Source organism: Gavialis gangeticus, unplaced genomic scaffold (genome assembly GCF_001723915.1).
Source record: "Gavialis gangeticus isolate Ggan-Ray unplaced genomic scaffold, GavGan_comp1, whole genome shotgun sequence".
NCBI lineage: Eukaryota > Metazoa > Chordata > Crocodylia > Gavialidae > Gavialis > Gavialis gangeticus.
Genome location: NW_017729032.1, coordinates 144,770,249 through 144,794,288, shown reverse-complemented (window position 1 = coordinate 144,794,288; position 24,040 = coordinate 144,770,249).

Genomic DNA, 24,040 nt, shown 5'->3' with positions numbered 1-24,040 from the left:
GACCACATCTTCACACACTGGGACCCTGGCTGGAGCTGCGCTGCATACTCTAGCACGGGCAACCTGCATGAGCCTCCACTGTTGCCTGGCAGCATCGATGAGGAGTCATCAGGGGAGGGCCCCTTGGGGCACCAGCAGCCCATCCCATCATGGTCTCCACCCCTGGCATTGTCCAGCAGCTCTGGCAGACCAAACCAGTGCCTGTCACACCAGATCCAAGTGTACAGCTCCACCCAGGAGGCCAGGCTGGCAATGGCACTGCTGGCCCTCAGCAGCTCGAGCTCCTCCCTGGAGGAGGCCTCTGCCCAAGGAGCCAGACACCATGTCCATGAATCCCAGGACACCACCAGGAGCCACACACCATTGCCACCAGAGGGGACAGACTTGGGCCACAGGGCATGGCTGCCATGCCCACCCAGTAAGCCCCACACTGGAGAAATGGACCTCCCCACTGCCTCTGCCTCTGCCCCCCCCACCCCATCCCACCCGGACATAGCCAGCTTGAGCAGGGCAAAGACAAGGGCCACTGCATGGTGGTGGCCTGCTGCTCCAGGTGTACGTGGAGCTGATCAAGGAGATCCTGGAAGGTGGTCCAGGTCATCCAAAATTACTCCAGCCATTGTTTATTGTCCCAGGTGTGCTGGACAATGTGCATCCCCCAGTCCTGGTTTCTTGGCTGGGCCCACAGGTAATGGGGATGGAGCACCCAGCACTGGTGGTGGTGTCCAGATGCATGTCATCAGCATCCTTAATAGGGTCCAGGTGGCAGCACGAGGTCTAGGCAGCAGCAATACAGTGGCAGGGGGCGTGAGATGCCATGGTAAGCCTAGCCATGCTGCTGCACTTCATGGTGGGGAAGCCAGGGCTGAGACCACCACCTGGGCCAGGTGGTGGTCAACTTAGTGGTGAAGCACAGCAAGCAGGGTGGCCAGCAGGAGCCCAGGGCATAGGTCATCGCTCCCAGGGCTTGGGAGCAGAGCAGCCATTGTGCAGTGAGCAAAGGCTTTGGCATCAGAGTCACAAAGAACTGTAACAGCATGCTGCAGCCTGCTCCGAGCCAGAAATGCAGGTAGCCAGGGAGCAGCGTGCAGGCCCCTGGCCACAGACAGCTACATCCAGAGCCTCCAACTAACCACTGGCTACTGCAGGGGGGACAGGGAGCGGGGAGGGTGCAGAGCTGGAGGAGCCCAGGAGCCGGCTACTGCCAGGAGCAGCAAATCTGCTCCCAAATGCCTGCACGTGTAGATGCCTGCCCAGGGCAGGTTTACTCTGCAGTGAATTACTGTGGAGTAAACCCATATAGCACTAATTGCTTGTGTAGACATGCCCTGAGATTACCAAGCCAGAAGAAAAGGACCTCAGAAAATCCTGCAAGTGGATCAGTTTCATGTGGAATTGCCAAAATCAAAAGCTGTTAGCCAGGACTGGGAGATGGGCAAAATGATGCCAGAGAAATATAACAATTTTTAAAAAGAGAGATCAATCTGAACAAACAGTGCAGAAGATACATTTGAGTGTAACGGACCTGCCAGCCAGTCTTTTGCTACCCTGTCTTCAACACCAACATCCAATTCTGCTCTGCAACAACCACTTCAACGCTGAAATCAACTGTCACTCTTCTGGTGCCAACACTGTTAGTGATTTCTACATGAATATGCAAAAAGAGAGAAAAAGCAATACTAACATAGAGGAGCTATTTATTTCTCCTTCAAAAATTAGACATTAAGTCCAAAAGCACAAAGGTATTTTGGCATCTAGCTTTCCACTGAAATCAAACAGGAATTAGTTAATTAAAAGTGTTTTTTGGATCTGCTCTTCAGTCCTCATTGAAGTGTAAGTGGCCGGTCATCTCTTGTTGCAGGTCATCACTTGTTGCTGTGCTGACCAAGGCTACTGATACCACACGTCTCTGATCATTTGTATTATGGCATTTAGCAAAATCCTTTCCCTTTTCTGCTTCTGCAAGAAATAAAACTTTTAAAAGCCCATGTGGAACATAATGTTCTCGTAAATCAAATATATGTAAGCCTGATAGATACGTCAAGTGCAAGCAGTGCAGTCCTTTCTCTTGGAGACACCTTTTTCTTGGCTTGAGTCATCTGAAATCAGAGTCCAAGCTCCTCTGTTTTTTTCACTGGTGTTGATCTGGACACTTTAGTCTTTTATTTCACAGCAAGTAGCAAATAATTGTGTGACACATAGAACTATGATAATCTGCCATCTTGAAAAAATACAGCAGTATAAAGATATGGAAAATTGTGCTAATCAAATATACAGGTTCCGGTCCAAACAGAAGGATTCTATTTATGCACTGAATATTTCCCATAAACTTCTAGATTTTATGGCATGGGTGATTGAATCTCTTGAACACAGAAGCTTTTATAATATGTGAGTTCATTTCTCAAGCACACAGCAATACTAATTAGTAGGGTCTGTAAAACAACTGAAGTGCGTGGTTCCAAAGTTAAATAAAACTCATTAGGTGTTTTATTAATGGCCCTTGCAGTTAGATATGCAGCAGTATTATTAGCAAAACTTCTGTCTGTGTCTAGGATGAATGCATCTTGCAAATAAGCCAGGAGAAAGCAGGATATAAATCAAGGCAGCTGCTGCACGTCTTGTAAGTCTAAAATGAATCCCTTGTCTTTGGCTGAAAGCTGTGTGGCTCATATTTTAATCTTTGCATCAGAATACAACTGTTGTATAACAGATGAATAATTAGCCCATATGTAAACATGTTTAAATGAAATAAGAGGTCAGCTGTGGTTAGATGTTTGGCTTTATGAATGGATACCAAAGAAAGTATTATTTCATATAGTAATATAGTATTAAACATATCAGATAGGGGCCTTATGGATATTTCTCCTGATATAATGCTGGTGTCATTTTATCAGAGTGAATTTATCATTGTTTTCTTATGGTCATGGCAATCTTTATCTTATCATCTGTGTGGGGCAAATTTCTTCTCTAACTTGCACTCATGTAATCCCACTGATTTCAGAGGTCCTTGCACACCCCTGTAAAGGTAAGATATGCTTCTAAAGGCAATGCAAATGCAATAACTAGATGATACACATAGCCCAAATGAATAAAAATAAAACTTGAAAGTCAAAGCATTAGGTGGCTCACTGATGGTATTTGACTGTGTTATACAAATAATACTTTTGGGGTCTTGCTGAAAAAGTGTCTTCTGACTGTGGGTCCATTAGGATTAAAGAAGAGGTAATTTGTCAACTTTTCTAGACACAGCATTTTTAAGCGTTCAGGAGACAAGACAATAAAATGTGTCTCCTTCTGAAAAACAAAAAGTTCTAAAACAAACTAACCTATTCCTAAACCACATGCAACTTTTCCCTAAAAATCAGCCTTTCAACATTGGGATGCATGTCTTAAAAGGTAACTTTTTTTTTATTTGATTGGAATAGAAACATGGAGGAATAGAAGCAGGGAGACACTGCTGCAAGATGGCTGACATGGTTCCTCCTCTGCCAGCCTCAGGGAGGGAGAATCAGAACTACAATGTTAACACACTGGGTGAGATTAATGCATAGGAAACCTAAGCACATGCCTAGGGCCCTGAGCTGCGGGGGCACCCGGTCCTTCCCTCCATGCAGCGGCATGAATGGCCATCCACCTCTCTTCCCTTCCTCCCCTTCCCTTCCTCTCCCCTCCGCTCCTCCAGCCTTGCAGCTGCAGCAGCTGCCTCCTAACAGCAGCTTCAAGCCCCACTCCCCACAGGCGGCAGCTCTGGGGAGGGCAGGGGGGGTCTCAACTGGCCCGAGGCCCATGAGTTTGTTTGCCTAGAGCCCACTAAAGGGTTAATCTGGCCCTGTTAACCCTCTCACAGTCTCAGCCACTGAAGTCAATATCGCCAGCCATCATTATTCAGCCGTGACTGGAAAAAAATTTTGTCTTCCTTCATTCTGCCTTCCCAAAACACGGTGCATGTCTTCTTTGTGTGCCTGTAGTATACAAGAAAGTATAGATAAGTACTGGCCCAAGACAGAGACCAGTCCAATGTCAAGCTCCATTTTCTGATGGGAGAAAGTGGGGACTTTTAGTAGCCACCTTAGCTAATCTACTACTAACCAGTGAGACATTCTGTTAGAGGAGCAGTATTTCTGATAAAGGACTGTCCTGTGAGGTAAGAACTCTACTGAACATAGTGGTGAGATAGGAATATTCTGTAGATAGGCACAAGGGTATTGTGGCAAGAGGGTTGGTGCTCCCACCACTTTAAGAAGCAGGCAGGCTAGTGGTGAAGCAGCCTGAAGATGCAACCAGGGTTGATTATGGAGTCATCTAACCCTCGAGGAAGGCTGGGCTTTGGTGGGGCATACACCCAGGCCCTGAGATGAGCCAGTAGTAACATCTTGGAGCCTACTAAGACCACCACCTCAGCAGGATGGCTGCAGCTCCAGAAGGACAACGTGGAAGGTAACTCCTAAATAGTCTGGAGGTTTGGGGAGGAACTAAGGGGAAGAAGTTCCTAGAGACCCAGGTTAGGGCCCAGAACCCTGATAAAGGCAAAAAGAGTATGAGACCAGAGAGCATCCAGAAGCCTCTTGGGGGGCTGAGAGTGTGGGACCAGAGAGAGTCCGGGAGCCCATAGGAGTGGCTAATTGGATGATAACAGCCATGAGTGGTGACACCTGTGAGGCATGGTGTAGGGAAGGAATGGAGCCATGAAATTAGCTCATAAGGCAGTGACCACAGGTACCTGGCAGTCATTTGAAAGTGCAATTTAGGAAGCTCTCCCTCATATCAAAGTAAAAGATGACATTAAGGCATGGTGGGTGACTGACGGGGTGATTACCTACAAAGTGAGAACTGAAGGGGTTCCAGGGGCTTCATGGACACCCCTGGAAGGATACTCTCACTGCTAGCATTTACAAAAATTTGACCTATTTACATATTAACAAGAATGGGTGCTGGCTGGCAAACAACTGAGATACAAATCTAAACTCTTGTCAAAGCACCACAATCCTATCTGCCAGTGCTTTGGAAGCTCATACCAGAAGGAAGGAAGGATGCCTTTATTTCTGGCCCATGCTGATATGACAGTGTTTCTACATTTTGCACTTAATAGTTATTGGATGGATAATAGTGGGATAGCTTCTGCCTCACTGGGGACATGAGCAGGGACCAGAACCCATCTCACTGAGCTATGTTCCTTCCCTCTGACTTGCTCTCCTTTTGCACGCTGCCATCTCTTATTTTCTTATCTTTGCTGCCCACTGGACCAGCTTCAAAAGGAGGCATGGAGGATGTTCTTATCGGTACCTAGCCCATGGCCTCATGGTTTGGGAATTTTAGTGGTCAGTAGGAGATATGGGTTCAAATTCCCTGAAGCTGAAGGGAGCCTGAACTTACATATTCTCCTCCCTTGGCAATTTTTCTAATCATTTGGCTCCTTGTCTTCCATTATTGAAACTTAAGTAAAGTTGTATGCATCTCCACAGGGATGGGAGGCAGGAAGCTACCTTCTTTTCCTTTTTCCTCAATTAGAAAATCCAGGCATTCATTGTGCACTAGTCTACATGGTAAAATAGAAAAATATCAGTGGATAATACGTTTGACTTGGTAGACACACTTTTGTAAAGCACCACAGAGTAATAAAAATAACTGCAATGATTTGCACAAGTGCCTGAAATTTTCACTATCTTTCAGCATTTCCATGAGTCTTGCTTTAAAGAATAAGGAGTATTTACTGTCTGTTGGCAACTGACAAGAATGTGAAAATCCATAGAGGGAATTGTCAGTGTCACTCTTCAATGGCATGAGAAGATTACAGAAGCCACATCGAATTTATAAAGATCTTTGTTTACTTTGACCATTTTAAACTAGTAAGCTTTTCTCATGCCCTGTGGGGGAAAGATTTTGAAGAGAATGCATGCAGTTTTATGCTTCTTGTCACAGCGGCATAACTCATGCTGGGGTCTTAAGTGGTTTGTATCATCAACTTAAGTGTTTTATGTTTTTGTTCAGAATCAGAATGATGGGCAAATCTTCACTGCAAATACAGAGAGCTTGATCTGGGGAAGGAAGGAGCCCTCACAGTTTCTTTTTGATGCAGTGTGACAGAAACATTCCGGAGCAACTCTCTTATATGCAAAATGCCAGCCTCAGGTCAGATATTAACTAAGGATATGAGTACTCACAAATGAAATTGGATTGCATGTGTTTATTTACCACCATGATTTGTAGGAAATATCACTTTTCATCCTTACTTAGCACTGAAACCGGGTATAGATTTATTTAATCTAGTAAATTTAAAAACACACAACACATTAATGCAAAATATTATACCTCAAAGTACTTGTATAAACTGTACTTTCACTATGGTGTTAGAAAATCAGGACTCCACACTGAAAGCATTATTACAGATATTCAGTCCCAGTTCATATTCTAGAGAGATACATCCCAAAGAAACAATTGCTTTAATCCTTATATACATTAGAATATTATAATAAAAGTACTGTTATTCTTATGATGGTGGTAGAATCCATAATATATTAGGAGTTTCCTCAGCACAGATCTGGCCTCAAAGAGCTTGCCACCTTAATTTGGATGGGGGAAAGTGTTATAATGATACATGATCAAAATACTTAGAGTGAATATAAAAGCATAGGCACCTTTCCTTAGTTAGATAATGATTAGTTGCTGCTCCTAATATATTCTTTTTAAATTTAGCACGTGAAATCTTTCCTCCTTCTCAGTTCTCATCCTTCAAGTTAACCTTCTTAAATCTTCTCCCTTTCTACACAGCACTTCCCAACTTAATTTCCAGCATTGTTGAGTTCCTACTTCTCAACATTCAGCAACCCTTTTCTCTCTCAATAAGCCATTTTCCCTTTGGGTAGATGAATGATATAGATTCACATTTTCTTGTCAATACAAGGAGGAGGATTCAGGAGAAATTTAAGTGGTCACAGATTGTCCACCCAGCTCCACTGAGTATTTCACACCTTCAAGAAGTTATTGTCAAACTCTTCCATGTGATGGACTGCATCTTCAAAATGAGACTCACTCTCTAACCACCTCCATTTTACCTTCCTATTGTACAGACAACCCTTCCTGCAATCATGCAGGATATAATTTCTCCCACTTACCACTACATGGTGGCTGTGGATGCCTACAACTAACGTGCACATGATCCAGTAACTCTAAAGAAGTATATATATTTATATATTTTGATGTGATTTAGCAGCTCCTAAATCATAAAGGTGGCATCAATTGACCACGTGCAGCACAGAAAATTACTGGTCAACAGGCATGTGTACTAGAAGATACAAATATTGGCTAGAAATAATGGGTTTGCAAACAGTTTTAAGTTGTTTGCATCTCCTGTCTGCATTTGTCGAACTCATACTCTTCAACAGTGATGAAAACAGCATCTCTTCTAGGCTCATGCTGGTTGAAGTTCGAGAATTCACATTGTCACGTTACAAAGACAGAACTAATAGCTTTATGCCTCAAGAACTTGGTGGGTCTCCTGGCACAGAACAACAGGCTCAGTGAGGTGTGTGCTAATCCCTTCTCAGCACTGATTGAAGTTACTGAAGGCTGAGAGTCAGCAAAGTTCTTTTCCTAGTAGCACTATACAACAGAAGCTTCCAAGGGTGTCTTCTCTACTGGAAGTTGAATTGAAACCTGTTTCCAGCTTTTACGTTATTTTCCTTGGTATTAGCATTTCCTTTCCAGGATTTTTCAACCTGTCTGCCAGTGGCCACTGTGAAGTTGAAGTGAAGTATGGTTTTAGCACCAAGTTGTATCTCTCCTTAGATTCAATGGGCTCCTCTACACATGCAATTAATGCACCTGAATTTTCTGTGCAGGAAATTCAGGTGCATTGAACTGTGCCCAGGTATGCATCTGAATATGTCAGGAGCAAATTTGCTTTTTTCCCTACCATTTGGAGATTGGGACTGGCTAGGAGGCAGCTGTTCCCAGAGTGAGGACAACAAATTTGTAAATCCTGCCCTGCTCTGCCCCCCTGCAGCAGCCAGGAGGAGCTCCAGGCCTCCCCGGCTGCCAGCTCTGGGCTGTCACCGGGCACAGGGGCCAGTCCCAACCTCCACAGGGTGGAAAGAGCTGTCCCTACTCTGGGGGAAACTGCCTCCCAGCCACATGGAAATCAGGACCACTCGCAACCTATGTGCAGTGGGGAGAGCTGTCTCAGCTCTAGAGGCAACTGCCTCCTAGCCACAAGGAGATGAGGACCCATCTCAATCTCCATGGGGCAGGGAGAATTGTCCCCGCTATAGGCACAGCTGCCTCCTAGCCAGTCCCAATCTCCAAAGGATAGAGAGAGCTGTCCCAGCTCTGGGGGCAACTGCCTCCCGATCAGGTGGAGATCAAGACTGGTTCTGATCTCCATGGAGTGTATGGAGATTAGGGCTAGACCCAAACACTACGCAGCTGGGAAGGAGCTGTCCTGCAGCTCAGACAGCTCTCCCCACGCTGCAGAGATTGGGACTGGTCCTGATCTCTATGTGGCTAGAAGACAGCTGCTCCCAGAGCTGGGACAGCTCTCCCCTCCCCATAGAAATCAGGACCAGTCCCAGTCACCACATGGCTGGGTTGCCCTGTAGCTGGAATAGCTCTCCCCACCCTATGGATATTGGGGCTTAGGCAAGCAGCAGTGGCCCACTGCTGCCTGGGCTGATTGGGAGCAAATTGCTCCCAGTTAGGGTCTACACGTGTGCTTTGGCACATTAATTAGTGTGTTGTTTTTCTAGTACCTGTATGTATTGGTACTAGCAAACGGCATAGTAGACTAATTTAATGTGCAGTAATTGAAGTGCACATGTAGACAGTGAGGCTTTACAATGTATTAGATTAGTCTAATTTTCAGTAAAGCATCTTGTGTAGATGCCCCCAATGTCACCGACATGGAATGATCAACTAAAACTGTTGCTGTATAAGGGCCATTATGCTATGTATTAGCTCTCTTCTATTAATGTGTATTTTTACACACATTAATACAAGAGACCATGCCCTAGGACCTTTGAGGCATTCATTACTTAGAAACAGGCCCCTTGGTTGGAACTTTAAATGCCTAGAGCGTCTCTCTGCAGGCTGCCTGTGGTTCACCTCCATTCCCTCTGGATGGCTCAGCCAGAATTGGTTAAGGCATATAACTTTGGATATCTTGTTGCTATCACAAAAGCATGATAGAACCACTTCTCTTTTGCATGACAAAATGAAACACCAGTAATACATAAATATATAATAGTAGTGTTTCATTCGGAACACAGAAAAATGTGGATTTTGTGTTACTTTTTCTAACCTGAAAATTGGGGCGCGTGGGGGGAGGGGGGGGGGAGTTATCAGAGAAAACCAAGATCCCTGATGATAAGTATGCCAAATCTGCTTGACAAAAATGCATGGGAGGTGGTTCTTCACAACTGCCCCTCAGTTCTGGAACTCCTTCCCTCTTGAGACCTGCCACAGCCTAAGCCTGGGCATTTTAGGGAGTTCTATAAGGCCTTCCTCTTTTGGGGAAGGCATTTACCAAACAAAGCTAGGATGAGAAGTTGTTGTTTTGGGGATCTCTGTTTTATCCATATATTCTAGTTCCCCTTTTTTTGTTCTCTTGTCATTCTCCTATTTTAAGTTATTCTATTTGCTTATTGTAAGCTTCCCTGAGCAGTATAAATTGAACTAATGAATTACTTACTTACTTAATTAATTAAAATAATACAAAACATGGGATACATCAGCAGTCTTCAAGGAAACTGATTTCAAACTCCTTTTTGAGGTAATGAACCTAAGACCCACAACTTGCAAACATAATTTTCTGATAATATATCTAATGACCTAATCAATACACTTTCTCTGTTCATTCAGTATTTTTAAAGCTTTACTTTGCTATTTTTGGTGAATATTTCCTAAAATATTGCAGACTTTTTTCCCAACAATAAATTGTGACTCATATAAATTCATGATGTTTTCTACTGATTATTTGCCAGAAACCACCGGCTGCTTTTATATGTTATCAAAATAAATGCTACTTGTAATTAAACAATTCAAATATTGTATGTTCCCACTCAGATCTGGGCCCATGTTCCTTACAGACTACAGAAGAAATACTGGCCTCCAAACTTACTCAGTAGCTGAGTTTGAGATGATTCAAAATGTTGGGACACAGTCAACACCAAGTTTTACTGTGCCAGAACTACTTTTTTTGTGTGTGTGTGTCTTTTCATTGCAAAAAATTTGCAAAAAACTTCACAAGTCCTCTAGTTTTACAAAGCATACCAAGTTTTTCTGCACACATTTAGCCTCTAATGAATTACATTCATATAAGAGGTGGGTCCATACCATGACATTTGCTTAGCATTGGAGGATGTTTGGATTTGAGGCTCTGGTTCAAGTCATTCTCCAATTATATAGCATCTTGATGGACTACACAGTGTTTTACAAGCTAAATTTTGATCGCATCTAGAAGAGAATGTGGCTAACAATTTGTACAGACATGCTATGCATTACTGCTTGAACGTGTGCGTAGAATGGGTTTAACTGAAGATACAAAGGGATTTTAACTATTCAAAGAGTGCTTTCCAGAGGAGAAACCATGGAAGTTTGCATCATTTGAAAACACTATCAAGAGGTCTCAGAATGGTCTTGAGTGTTCCAGATCTGCATTTTACATGTCATCCAAAAGCTGACCTTTCCAGCTGAGCAAAATTACTGTTATGATGGAGTAATTGTTCATTTCTGACCCAGATGGAAGAATGTTGCCTATGGAATCAGGTCACATTTCTGCCTCTAGGAAGTAGTTTTGCTTAGAGTCAAATATGGATTAGGGCCATCTCTGGTTCTGTGCTACCTACTTAACACGGGAGATTATATAGCCTCCTGTTTGTATTTGAATTCAGTTGACTTCCCTTTTCTACTGTGTTAGCCTCCCTGGAAATTATTAGGGCTGTGCAAAATTTCACCAGCAGTTTTGTTTCAATATTTCATTTCAATTTCGTGACGCTGTACATGTATGGTGGCATATTTCACTTTAAATGATTTTGTTACATAGTAAACTAAAACACATCTGATGTATTTTAGTTTACTACATAACAAATTGCGGTGATACATCTGGAAAAGGCAGTGGCCATGGTGCATGGGATGCTGGAAGCCCAGGCATGCTTGGGGAAGCTCAGTCTTGGCAGGCATCCAGTGCCCCATGCACTGTCCCTGCTAACTTCTCTGGCCACTAGCACACCCAACAGCCCTCCTGCCACTTTCCAGCACTGCTCCAGGGGCAAGCCAGCCCATTCCCAGGTAGTCCCAGGCAGCAGGAAGGCAACAGAAATGGAGCACAGGGTGCTGGAAGCCTGCCAAACCCAATCTTCCCCAAACACCTGCCTGCTAGCACAACACCTGGGCAGTCCCGGAGGACACTGCCACCATGGAGGGAACCCCAGGGGCCTCCCACAGCATAGAGCCCACTGGCAGCTCACCCTATGGCCACAGGAGAGGCGGGCATGCTCTGGCTGGGGGAAAAAGGATCAGGCTCCTCACTGCTTTTTTTTTTTCTGGCAGAGCCTACCCATGACTGGAATGAGTGGGAGGGGGGGTTGAACTGCCAGTGAGTCATCGCTGTTCTGTAACACTGATGGAAGTCCCTAAATTGAAATGGTGGGATTTTAACGGACAAAATTAAAAACCCACCAATTAAAAACCCACCATTTCAGTTCAGGGAGAACTAAACCCCCATTACATGTACAAGCAGCCAGTGATGCCTAGCTCACAAGTCACTGATATGTACAGCTGACCAAAACTGGTTGAATTTCATTAACGTAAGAAATGTAATTAAGTGTCATTTCAGTAATATCATTACTTTTTTACATGTATTTTTTAACCACCACCTTGTGGGGTAAGGACCATACCCCCTGCAGCTCAGGTGCTGCCCAGCCCACCATTAGCTCGCTTCCCTGCTACGGGGGGAGTGGTGGGCAGGCTGCATCAAAAGCAGGATCAGGCCCCTTGCTGCTTCTGCTGGCTGGCCCAGGGGTCCTACCTGTGCCCCTCACTCCTGGATTATGCTGGTGCCTGTCAGTCCTAACCCACATCCTCCCATCCCTGCTGCTGACCCTCATGTACTCCTGACCCTCACAGCCTCCCTGCCCCCAGCCCACGCTGATACCCCTCACTCCCAAAATGCCCCCTGAAGCCACATCTGCCCACAGGAGCCTCAAACCCACCCCTAGCCCCTGGTCCTGGTCCTGGCCTGGCCAGAGAAGGGGAGGCATGCACTGCCTCACCCCCCGAAGACTGTAGCCAGGACACCTACCTGTGTCTTGCTGATCCTGGCTCCCCAAGCAGGTCCCTGATTGCCAATGGCACCATCAGCCCATAATTCCTTGCCTGATTGCTGCAAGGAATTAATAAACACTTGGCTGCTTAACATGGGTGCCTGGGAGCACTTTCATTTGCCATTATCAACAATAACACTTGCATGGTCACAGGACTGCATCTTGTAGTCTCCAGGCAACATAAAATATGTTGTTGTTGTGTGGGCACAGCAGGCATGAGGTCACAGCACAGTCAGACCCATAATATGCACCTGGTTCATGCTAGGAATAATAACTGCTTAGCTTCCTAACATGAGCACTCAGGAGCACTTTCTTTCGCCCGTCACAGCAAATGGTGCCCAGCTGATCCCAGGACCTGTAGCCCCCAGTCATCATAACATTTTTTTCATTATGTGGGCTCCCCCTGGCTTGTCATCAGACAGCCATGGACAGCCACCACTACTGCCACCTGCATGGTCACCCATGCCAACCATGCATGGCCCTGGCCAGGGTGCCTACTTGGGCCGTGCTCCCCCTGGCTCCCCACATTTATTTCCGGCACAACCCCTCCCCGCTCCCTGAAAGCTAACCTACAATTTTAACAGGTTTTCTAGTTTTACAAGTTTTGAAAACCCCTCTACGGGTGCCTCTGTCAACTGCTATTGATTTGGGAGTGAGGAGACCAAAGCCAGGAAACCTGACATGAGTTCATGAGTGTCTGCTAAAGTCCTGCATTGAAAGAAACAAATGTCTGCCAGTCAAGCTTATCCAAGTCCCTCCCTTTGCCCAGTACACACAGGGAACATGACGTCAAGCACATAGAAACTTTTATTTCAATAACTAAACATAATTGATATATTAAGCATGATTTGATCACTCATCATACTCATTTGAGCTAAAAAAACACCTCTTTATGGGTTAACAGAACACCTCTGGGGAACTCTTCCCCTGCACAAAGTTCAATTTGGCCATAGCAGGCTATCAACTGACACCTCTCCCTGCCCCACACCCTGCCATCACCACTGTACTAAGTATATGAGCTTGAAAAAGGAGCTGGCTTTTAGCCTGTGATTACAGATGGAAAGCCCTCTTGGGCCACCCCACACCATGCCTCCTTGCACGTAACCTTGAGGTGTTCAGGACCAATATATAGATGTTTGCTCTGCAAAGCCAAAAGGCAGAAGCCTTTTGTGAAACTTTGCAACATTTCAGAGATACAATGCTCTGCACCATAGGTCATCCACTGCCTTTCCTCAGATCTTCAGGGCTTGGCTGTGCACAGGGGTGCCCAGTGAGAATAGTAAGTCAACCTGTCAGATCCAGTGGCTAGGCAGCCACCAGATGCACCCCCCACCCCCTTTCACAGCTTGGTCCATTGGGGCTGGTGGGCCACTGGCTGGTGGCCACAGGCAACTGCTGCCCTGATCCAAAACATTCTGCCCTGCCCCCCTCCCAGCCTATGCAGGCCAACTGCTCCGCTGCTACACCGTCCTCTCTGCCCAAGCTCAGGGCACCCGGGGCTGCAGGATAATTGTCCTGCGGGATGGTCTGAACTAATGAGCAGTGTTACCCCGCCCAAAGTATGACTTGGCCATGACAGGCTACCAACTGACAGCTCCCCCCACCCCCACCCCATGGCCATTGTACTAAGTATATGTGCTCAAAAAAGGAATTGGCTTTGGACCTGTGATTACAGATTGAAAGTACCTTGCCCCATACATAAATGCCAACCTTGCCCCATAATGATATAATGCCATCCTAATCCAATCTTCATTTAGTACTAGCTAACATGGCCAGTGACCAAATGAATGCTGACATAACCGACCCACTATAAAGTGACCACACTTAATGGTCCTGTGGGCACACAGAACACCACTTGTTGGATTTCTGTAAAACCAGAGAGCAAATAAATGGCAACTGGGGGGGGGCAGAAATTCAGCTGTAGCTAGCCAAAAAAAGAATTTTTAGTGGTGTGGTTTCAGTTTCATAGTTGGTAGGGTCGGAAGGGACCTGAGCAGATCATCAAGTCTGACCCCCTGCCATGGCAGGAAAGAGTACTGGGGTCAAAAGACCCCAGCAAGATGTTCATCTAGCCTCCTCTTAAAGACCCCCAGAGTAGGAGCCAGCACCACTTCTCTTGGAAGTTGGTTCCAGAGCCTAGCCGCCCTGACAGTGAAGTAGCGCCTACTGATGTCTAACCTAAATCTACTCTCTGCCAGCTTGTGACCGTTATTCCTAGTCACTCCTGGTAGTGCTTGGGGGAACAGGGACTCCCCCAATGCCTGCTGGTCCCCTCTGACTAGCTTGTAACAGGCCCTTAGATCCCCCTCAGCCTTCTCTTGTGGAGGCTAAATAGATTCAGGTCCCGTAGCCTCTCCTTGTAGGGCCTGCCCTGTTGCCCCCGATCAACCTTTGCCAACCTCAGTGACCCAGACTCTGTGACCCATTGACCCAGACACTGCTACTGGGGGCTTCTGCCCAACTAACCAACTGACCCTGCTCAACTGACCAGGACCAAACCTCCCCCTTCTCTGGCATTTGCCCAGGCACATGCCTCATGTCTGGCTTGTGTATGCTTGGTAAAACTAAAGGTTGCGGGGGAGGGTTGGTACACTCAGGTAAAAATTGTTGTGATGCCTGCATACCAGAACCTGCAATCATGGAATTGTACAACCCCCTACTGCTTTAAACAGTACATGAAACCACACTCAGGATCCCACTTAAAATGGAGAAGTATTTATTAATTCTGTGCCAGTGTTAGATTAACACATGGTCCCATGGGGACAAGGCCCAGGGTTCCCTTATCAATCATGGACTGCCTTGGGTGACAGAGGTAGCACGGCCCAGGTGGGTATCCTGGCTGCTGGCATGCAGGGCTGGCAATGCGTGCCTCCTCCCCTGCCCTCCATCCGCAGTCTGTGATGGACAAGACTTTGGTTAGGATGTCCAGGAGATTCCCCCAGTGCCACAGAGGCATGGTGTTGTGTGGGTCAAAAAAGATTTCAAGATGTAATACCAGCAAAATAGCCAGTTCCTCATTTGAGCCATTATATAGAGCATGTCATAATTTTCCCCCAACGCCATTTATTCACTCTCTAGCTTTACATAAAACATGCAAGCAGCTTTTTGTGAGCCAGCTTGAGTGTTAAATGTTCCTGCTTTATGAATGGTGGGTCAATTCTGTCAGTATTCATTCATTCATTCATTCATTCATTCCCTCACCAGCTATGTAAGAAACTATAACCAGGGACTCGTGTCTTGACACATGGGTGATTGATGGGTAGCCCGCTGTTGTGCCATGCCCTAAAAGGGACCCTCTGAATGCCACTCATTGGCCTAGCCATCAGGACATGGCTCACTGATTAGCTACACCTTGCAGATATTTGTGGTGCCAAAAAATTACAAAAAAAATCTAAAGCAAGAATGCCAATAAGATACAGAGTTGCTAGCATGGCACTAGTATATCTGTTGGCCAAACTTTGTGCACCAAAAAGAGGGTTGGAGGGAGGTGAACTTTCCTGGACCCAGTCACCTCAAGACCTATAAGTTGAAACCACAGCTCCCTGGGTACCCCTTATTGATCCAAGATGTCTGATGCTGGGGAGAGAAAAGAGAAGACTAGGGCATGTAGAGTGTGTAGGACTAGGACAACTTGGTCTTACACAAAAACAAAGAGCCTGGTGTGGGTGCTGGGGGACCCTGAGGTATTAAGCCAGTTTGTCAACATTCCATGTGCGAACTAACATATATACCTTGATGTGTCCTGGAGACTTGCCAAGCGTAGGCACAACAAGATGGCAGCCCAGTGCCAGGGGAACGCCAAGATTCTGCAGGCTGCTTTCTGCCATGGTGTTGCAAGAGCAGTAGCAGGTGACCCCAGTGCATAACGTGTTGCATTATTGGTACCTCCATCTGCTAAAGAAGGTACTAGAATATCATGAACAGAGACAATCAGAGGTCTCTGTGCCGTCTTCCACTTCTGAGACCTCGCCATCCATGGCACTGACTCGTGCTCGCTCAAGCAAGGAAGATAACAGCAGGGTACCAGTAATGGTACATAAGAATTCCTCCAAAGGGGGTAGACTGGCAACCTCAACCTCCACACCTGGTATATGAAGCTCTGGGGACCCTTTAAGCCAACTGTCACCTGTACTGACACCTGCAATTAAGCTGGACTGTAAGGTGAAGTGGGGATTGGGTTGATATCAGGCACTGTTTTAAAGACCCTGAGGTAGTGGGAAGTGCAAGGAGGTGCAGAGCAATGCACAGCAGGGAGGCTGTGCTGGGCAATTGTTTGCAGCCACTCAGGGCCTGTATCCCCCCATGCATCCAGGCAACCCCTTCTCAGTCATTTTTGCCTGACTGCTTCTTACCTACTCATAAGATTCACTGAGTCCAGAACTCTCAAAAAGACTGAATTCCCTGCATTTCTTGATTTTCAGCTCCACTGGTATGCTGCTGCTGAGCAGATGCAGACCAGATAGGCAGGATCTGAAGCCCGGACAGGTAAGATCATCAGTGCCATCAAAACCTGTGTGGCGTGGGTGCACAAGATTGCAAGACAGGAACATCTCACCACTGGCTGCTTGACATCCAGGCACTGTGGCATGAGGCATTCCCAGGCACAGGGGAGAGAACGGCAGGCAAGCTCGGAAATGTAGGAATTAGTATTGCTTATCTGTCATAAAAGTTGTTGATTATTGTTTATTGCTTACGTTATAGAAGATATTGTTATAAAAGTTGTTGATTATTGCTTAATGCTTGTCATTGTTAAAGTTGATTGCTTATTGCTTGTCATTCTTGAAGTTGTTATAAAAGTTGTTGATTATTGCTTATTGCTTATCGCTACCTTGTAAGTGCTGTGTTTCATTAAATTATGTGAATTATGCTTAATATATCAATTACATTTAATTATGTAAATAAAGGCTTCTATTTGCTTGACTTCATGTTCCATGCATGTATGGGGCAAGGGGAGGGGAAGGACTTGCATAAGCTTGATGGCCACGTTTCTTACAGTACAGGCCATTAGCATTACATTTCATGTGTACATTAATCTAGGCTGCCTGGATATGTTTTCCTCACTGCCAAATCAACAGCAGTTGACACTGGGACCCATAGAGGGGTTTGTAAAACTTGTAAAACTAGAAAACCTAGTAAATCCCCATCCTGGACATCTTGTGCTGGCAGGTCACCAGTGAGGGGCACTGTTGTGGCTGGGGGGACTGTGGGTGAGGAGTGACACTGAGGCCCCCCTGTCAGGTGCCCAACACCCAGCCCTGCCCAGCACCTTTGGACCTAGGGAGTCTTTTGGACCTAGGTTTTTCAGACCTGGGGAGTCCTGGGACCGGGTAGGTGTCATTTGCTGTGAAGGACAAATGAAAGCACTCCTGGGTGCCCTCATTAAGTGCCCAAGTGGTTATTAATTCCTTGCAGCAACCGGGGTGGATTATGGGCCAACAGGGCAACTGGAAATCAAGCCCCACTTGGGGAGCCAGGGGCAGCGTGGCCCAGGAGGGCACCCTGGCCAGGGCCATGTGGGGGCGGGGGAAGGGGGCATGGGTGTCCATGCAGGTGGTGGTGGCTTGGTGGGGCTGCCTGATGCTAATCCAGTCAGATTCATGGGTCTGACTGTGCTGTGAGCTTATGCCCTTATGCCAGCACAAGGGGGAAAAAAGTTAGGATGACTGGTGGCTACAGGCTGTAGTCCTGTGAACAGCTGGGCACCATTTGCTGTGAAGGGCAAATGAAAGCACTCTTGGGTGCCCTTGTTAGGTGCCCAAGTGGTTATTAATTCATTGCAGGAACCAGGGGTGGGTGGATTATTGGCTGATGATACCATTGGCAATCAGGGCTCCCCTCGGGAAGCCAAAGGCAGCATGGCCCAGGCAGGTAACCTGACCAGGGCCATGCAGCGTGGACATGGGGGTCCATGTAGGTGAGTAAAAGATTGAGTCATGTTGAGCTGAGCTGCTACACTTGGTACTGAAAATACACACTACACACAAATACCTGCAAATTGCAGGTACCCTCTTTCTCTCCTATCTGCAAATTGAAGTGACATCTGGTGGACAAATGGGCTCATTACATGTCATTAATTGAATGACCCTGTACACATGGCAGATCAATGGCTGCATCATATTAATATGCATCAATGCAAACTAAAATATATCATGATGTGGTTTATTTTGCACTGCAACAATTTCATTTAAATTGCAAAATAATGTGTAGGTGTAACGTATGACACAATTAAACTGCAAAAAAGGGCAATTTTCATCATGTGTACGAGCGCCCAATGAGCTCAGAAAGGGATTATAATGAACAGTTTGGGATAGACAGGAACAGTGGGACCTTGTTTTTGCCTTAAACAACCTCTGAAAACATAAAAAGGATTCAGATTCAGCAACTAATAGAAGATGTTTTATTTGCCTCTCTTGTAAATACTTCACAGTTTTGAGACTTCATTGTTTCAACTAGTGTAGACTGTAGGGATCTGGAATGAGACTCTCTGGTTCCATGGAAGACTCTGCTTAGGGCAAAACTCAGCCCAGTAACTGCTGAGGTTTTTTTTTTATCTTAAAGTAATACTTTCCAAGTTTGTAATGGAAATTGTAAGGCAAGCCTGGGAGGTGGGCGAAATGTAAGTCAGGATTAAAATTGAATTTGTAAAATGCCAACCAAGTTTGTTCTTCTGTTTTAAACCAGATCACTCCTTGATGTTTCACTGGTGAAAAGAAAAACAGAACTTCATCCTTAGTCTACAAATACTACAGTCTAGGGTTAATAATGTACAGCTGTACAACTATTTTACTTTTTTGTAAATCTGATGAAACAATTCCTATGCAGATGCTAGAATAATGTTTTGAATTACCTCAAAGTGTTGGACTGGAGCAACATTTCTTCAGACTGATTGGGCATTCCTAATTCAACAAAATTATTTGTACTGCTTTTTTGTTTCTTCGCTTGTCATCAATCATTTGCAGTCTATACATTGGGATATGCAAAGTAACCTCATTCAGTAATTTTTTTTTTTCAAAATCATCAAGAAAATGCCTTTACAGTCCTCATCTTCCCTCTCCTTTCCAGCTGCATTCTTCTTTAGGGCAAGAAAATGGGCCATAAAATGCTTTGAAAGTTAGCTTGGAAGCTGCTCCAGAATTGCATCTAAAGCATTATTTTGCTGTAAAATTTTCCTTGGAGCTACAATTTCTTGATGTCTAATGGTTATATGACAATTAGACAATATGTAGTTATGTCGGAAAGAAAACAAATGTCCAAAGAGCTTTCAGTTTTTCTATGTTCCAGCTAGCAATAACCTCAGCTAAAACTGCCTCTCTCAAAACATGTCAAAGAATGGAAAGAAAGGGTCAGGAGGGCAGTTGTCTGCGTCACTATAGGTTCAGCTAGACAGAATGCATTAGGAATATTTATGAGTTTTAGGAGCAGAGTCGTCTGTAATGTAATTGCAGCTCATTTAATTGAGCAAAGGGAATGAAAAATGCTTACCTAGCCACATCTGCTTAAGCCATCCTCTGATTTACTTCATTTGTATCAATACAGGAAGTCAAAGAGGCAAATTAAATTTATAGACTAGTGAAAGATAAACTAATTTTCTCAGGAGAAACCCAAGTAACATAGCTCATACCTAAGCTGCATCCTCTGTTTTTCATATCGCTCTGTGGAGGCAGTAAACCAGTTTATATGATCCATATATACCAATTATTATCTTGTTCAAGAGACATTCTTACAATGGAGCTCTGTTCTCACTATGATTGTAGTAGCTGTCTTGACTGCAGAATTAACAAACTCAGACCCATGTCAAATGATAAGGTACATACAAGACACTTGTACCCACCTAAGTGTTCACTGACATTAATAGGAATCCCTGTGGATTCAGAGGTTCAACCATAAGGTGTCTGATGCAGGATTACGGCATCAGGTTGTTCACTTGCTGACATGATCTTCCAGGGTCCCAGTAGCAAAACTAGGGCAGGGCAATGGTGGCAGCTATCCCAAGTGCCAACTTGGGAGTTTGGTGAAAAAAAGCAGCTGCCACTGCAGCTGCGCAATCACACCAGCGGTGTAGTAGCAGCTGGAAGTCACTGCTTCCATTTATCTCAGGTGCCTGGGGCACCTGGCTGACTTGTTATGCTTCTGCAGTCTCCGAAATCACGGCATAATATTAATTTAGATAATATTTCAAAGATTTTTTTTTTACATCTAGTTCTCTTCTACTTAGCATGTAAATTGTGCCCCCATCAGGAATGCACATACTAAATACCTCTTTCTCTCACATTAATTCACTCAAACTGCAAAGCCAGAGGGTAACAATGAAAGGAGTTAAACTCAGCTAGACTGATAGCTAAAACTAAAGCTAGCCAGAAATCTTCCAATTAAATGTTTTTCTGACAGAAAATACCAGTTCATCAAAACAGTCTGTGGAAACATGTTGAGTTTTGACAATACTTTGGACAGAAGCCAGGCAGGTTCTTGTGGAAATCTGCCTGGCTTCCTGCCAGCTCACCTGTTTCCCACTTCCAGGCTCGGTGAGAGCCCAGGAACCAAACTTTGTTTCTGAAACGCTGAAACTTTCTTGCAGTGAGTCACTGTCAGGATTTATTCCAAGACCTTTATATCCCCAGCAGAGGCCTCTATCACTTGATCTAGAGAAATAAATAGTGATGTTTAAGCTGTCTGGTGCGTGAACTTGCCACTACAAGGGGTAGGACCCGCACTTTCATGGTGAAGTCACTATTTCCAAAAAAAAGCAGAAGAATATTAACAAGAATCCTGGGTCCTCCAACTACTACTAAATTGGGTTTTACTGACCAGGTAAACAAGGAATAGGAATGGCGATCCACTCAGAAAGGCAATATGGCTAATTAATAAGGCCTGGATTTGCCTTATTATAGAAAATGTCCTGCAACTAAATTGACCTTAGCAACTTTTCAGTCATTCTTCCTATAATAGCAATTAAAGTTTCAAAATGTAAGGGGAGCAGATGTTGTGGGGCCCTGGGGAAACCTTTGCCCAGCTGCCTGTCTAGCTCATCCTTGCCCTAAACCAAGGTTGTCAAACTTCTGGCCCACAGGCTGGATCCAACCTGTGGAGGCACAGCTTTTGGCCTGCGGGACTCCAAGAGGTACTGGAATATGGGGGATGGGTAAGTGGTGGGAAGGGAGGGGGAAGCTGCTGCCCAAATCCAAACCATGGAGCTCCACTGGGGGTGAGTCCTTGGGGAGGGTAAGCAAAGGCTCCATGAACCCCCGCAGCTCCCTGAGACCAATCGTCTCACCATTACAGCTGCTTGCCCCACCACCACAGATGGATCTATATTTGGCCACCTAACAAACCCTGCAGTCTAGATGCAGCCGGGGGGGGAACTACCTTTACGTTCCTGCTGTAGACCAAAGGGTTGACTGTTCCCACTGCATTTCACCTGGAGCTCAAGCTCTTCAGAGGACCTAGAGACACCTGGAAAAGGGAATCAACTGCCAGGTGAGGCATATTCTTACTCTATGGTCCCCTCTCAAGTATTTTTAAACAGCAGGTTGCTATTTATGTAGCAGACCTTCTTGTATAGCATAAAAGACCCCAGAAGGCCTTAGCTACAGCTGCTTCATTGTGGTGATGATAACAAATCTGTAATGGTTTGACCTTTATTAGTATTCTGGTTGACAGCCAACTCGGGAAATTCTAGTCACTGTTTCAAGACACTACAAGGAGAGGGACACTATGAACACCTAGGAGAAATTCTGATTAAGCTAGTAGTGAAAATATGTCATTAAATAGTGCAGTGAAATATCAGACATATGAGGAAAATACTGCTTTAAAGTTGATTTCTTGGGGAATAAATCTTAAAAATACCAGGCCAGACCTTCAGCTAGCATACATTACTATAGTACATTGAAGATAAAAGAGCCATGCTGATTTATACCAGCTAAGAATCTGTTGTATATTCTTCAGTGAAAAGATAGTTTAAATGTTTCAACTTAATTTCCATAAGAATTTTTTGACATATTTATTTTTAAATCCTCTGTATTCTGGATATATCTAATTTTATTGGAACCAGAATGACAGCCCTATAAATGTATCTAGTGTTTGAGCAAGAATACTATCTGAATTCTTAGTAGTAAACAGCACAGATCAATTATTACTCCTGAGACCTGAGAAACAGTCTATTTCAATTACCAGCAAATGTTTGGGAAGGGCTATACTTTCTTAACTGCTTGAATGATGCTTCATTTCTGTCTTAACTGACACCTATAATAAAAATCAATATCATGGTTGTGATTTCTGGCACTTGTCAATTAAGAGTTGTAATTGATAGTGGCCTGGAGAGAGGACTGTATTTGAGAGGTTGTTATTCAGGTATGTGCTGGATGCTATCATTATACAGCTTACAACACTTAGCTGGAGTCAAGAAACTTGGGAATTTCCTTCCATAGTTTTAAGTCTGCTGAGTGCTCTGGATTATGATAGTTAATAAATTGTTGATATGTTGATTGTTAGTATTTCTGTATGAATAATCATGTGCCACTGTTGTTTGCAGAGAGTCACTGATCAGAAATCAAGAAGTGCTTCCTTTCCCTCCTTAGGGTCCTTTTCCTCTTCATGCAGTTAGGTATGATCAACCCACACATGGAAGATGTAAATAAATTAAAAATGCACAAGGCAAAACCAGACTGGAGGATTTATTTCAAGAATTTGCCAGTACAACTTGTGAAAGCTGAATGAGATGCTGAACTCTGCCAAGCTTGCTATCTCCATTTTGGGGGGGTGGAGTCTTTAACCTGTTCTGTTGCTTTTTCACCTCTGTGTCAAAAATTCCAAACAGGTTACAATGTGTGGGGTTAACAACAAGGGGCTTATGACTAAACATATTATTTTGCATACAACACACACCTTTCCCCCAAAAAATCCCCCTTCCCCAAAATTGGCATGCGTGTATTAAGCAGGGGAAGCTTACTTTTTGACCAGGATAGAAGCACCCTGTTTTGATTCATGTTCCAACAGATGCATTACTATTCAGGCAATCAAGGGACTCAACTGACTTAGTGGCTTGTTGTTCTTCACTCCAGGTGAGTTACCAATCATCTCTCTTTTTTAATACTCTTGATGTTCCTCTAATCAAGCTAACCTTTCTTAGGGCAATTTTGCTGTCTGCTAAGTGCTCTTGGTTTGTCTCCTCCTATTTCATCCATTTAGTCTCACATCCCTGGAGACTCTTTAACCCTTTTCAAAATCCCAGATCCACCCACAGAGACCAGTCTTTAGCAGCAGCTTGGGTTTCAGCCTTAATCAAGCAGGAAAGGGAGAGTGAGTGAACTAAAAATTAGGTTCTGTCCATGCTCTATGCAGCCATAATGCTGAAGAAAAATCTTCTTTTCTTTTTTCTGCCTTTCAAAAAACAAAGACGTATATTATATTCCAAGGCATGTTGCATGCAATAAAATATAACAAATGGTAAACCACTGCCATATAAACACCTTAGACACTAAGCTAGCTCCTACCAAGGATAACAATTTGTCAAGAAGTCAACAGTCATCCACTAGGGATCTGTTGGAAGATGAGCAGAGTCCCCTGATACCAGGTCTGGAAAGTTAAAAGGGCAGAAGTAGAGCCATTTGCATTCTCCTTGGACATCATTTGCAGCATGGTATTAGGAGCTAAAACAAGGCTTACCACTTCATTGAGATGTTAGTATTTCCGGGGGGGACGCCTTGTTGGACCTAGTGCTGGCCACGGGT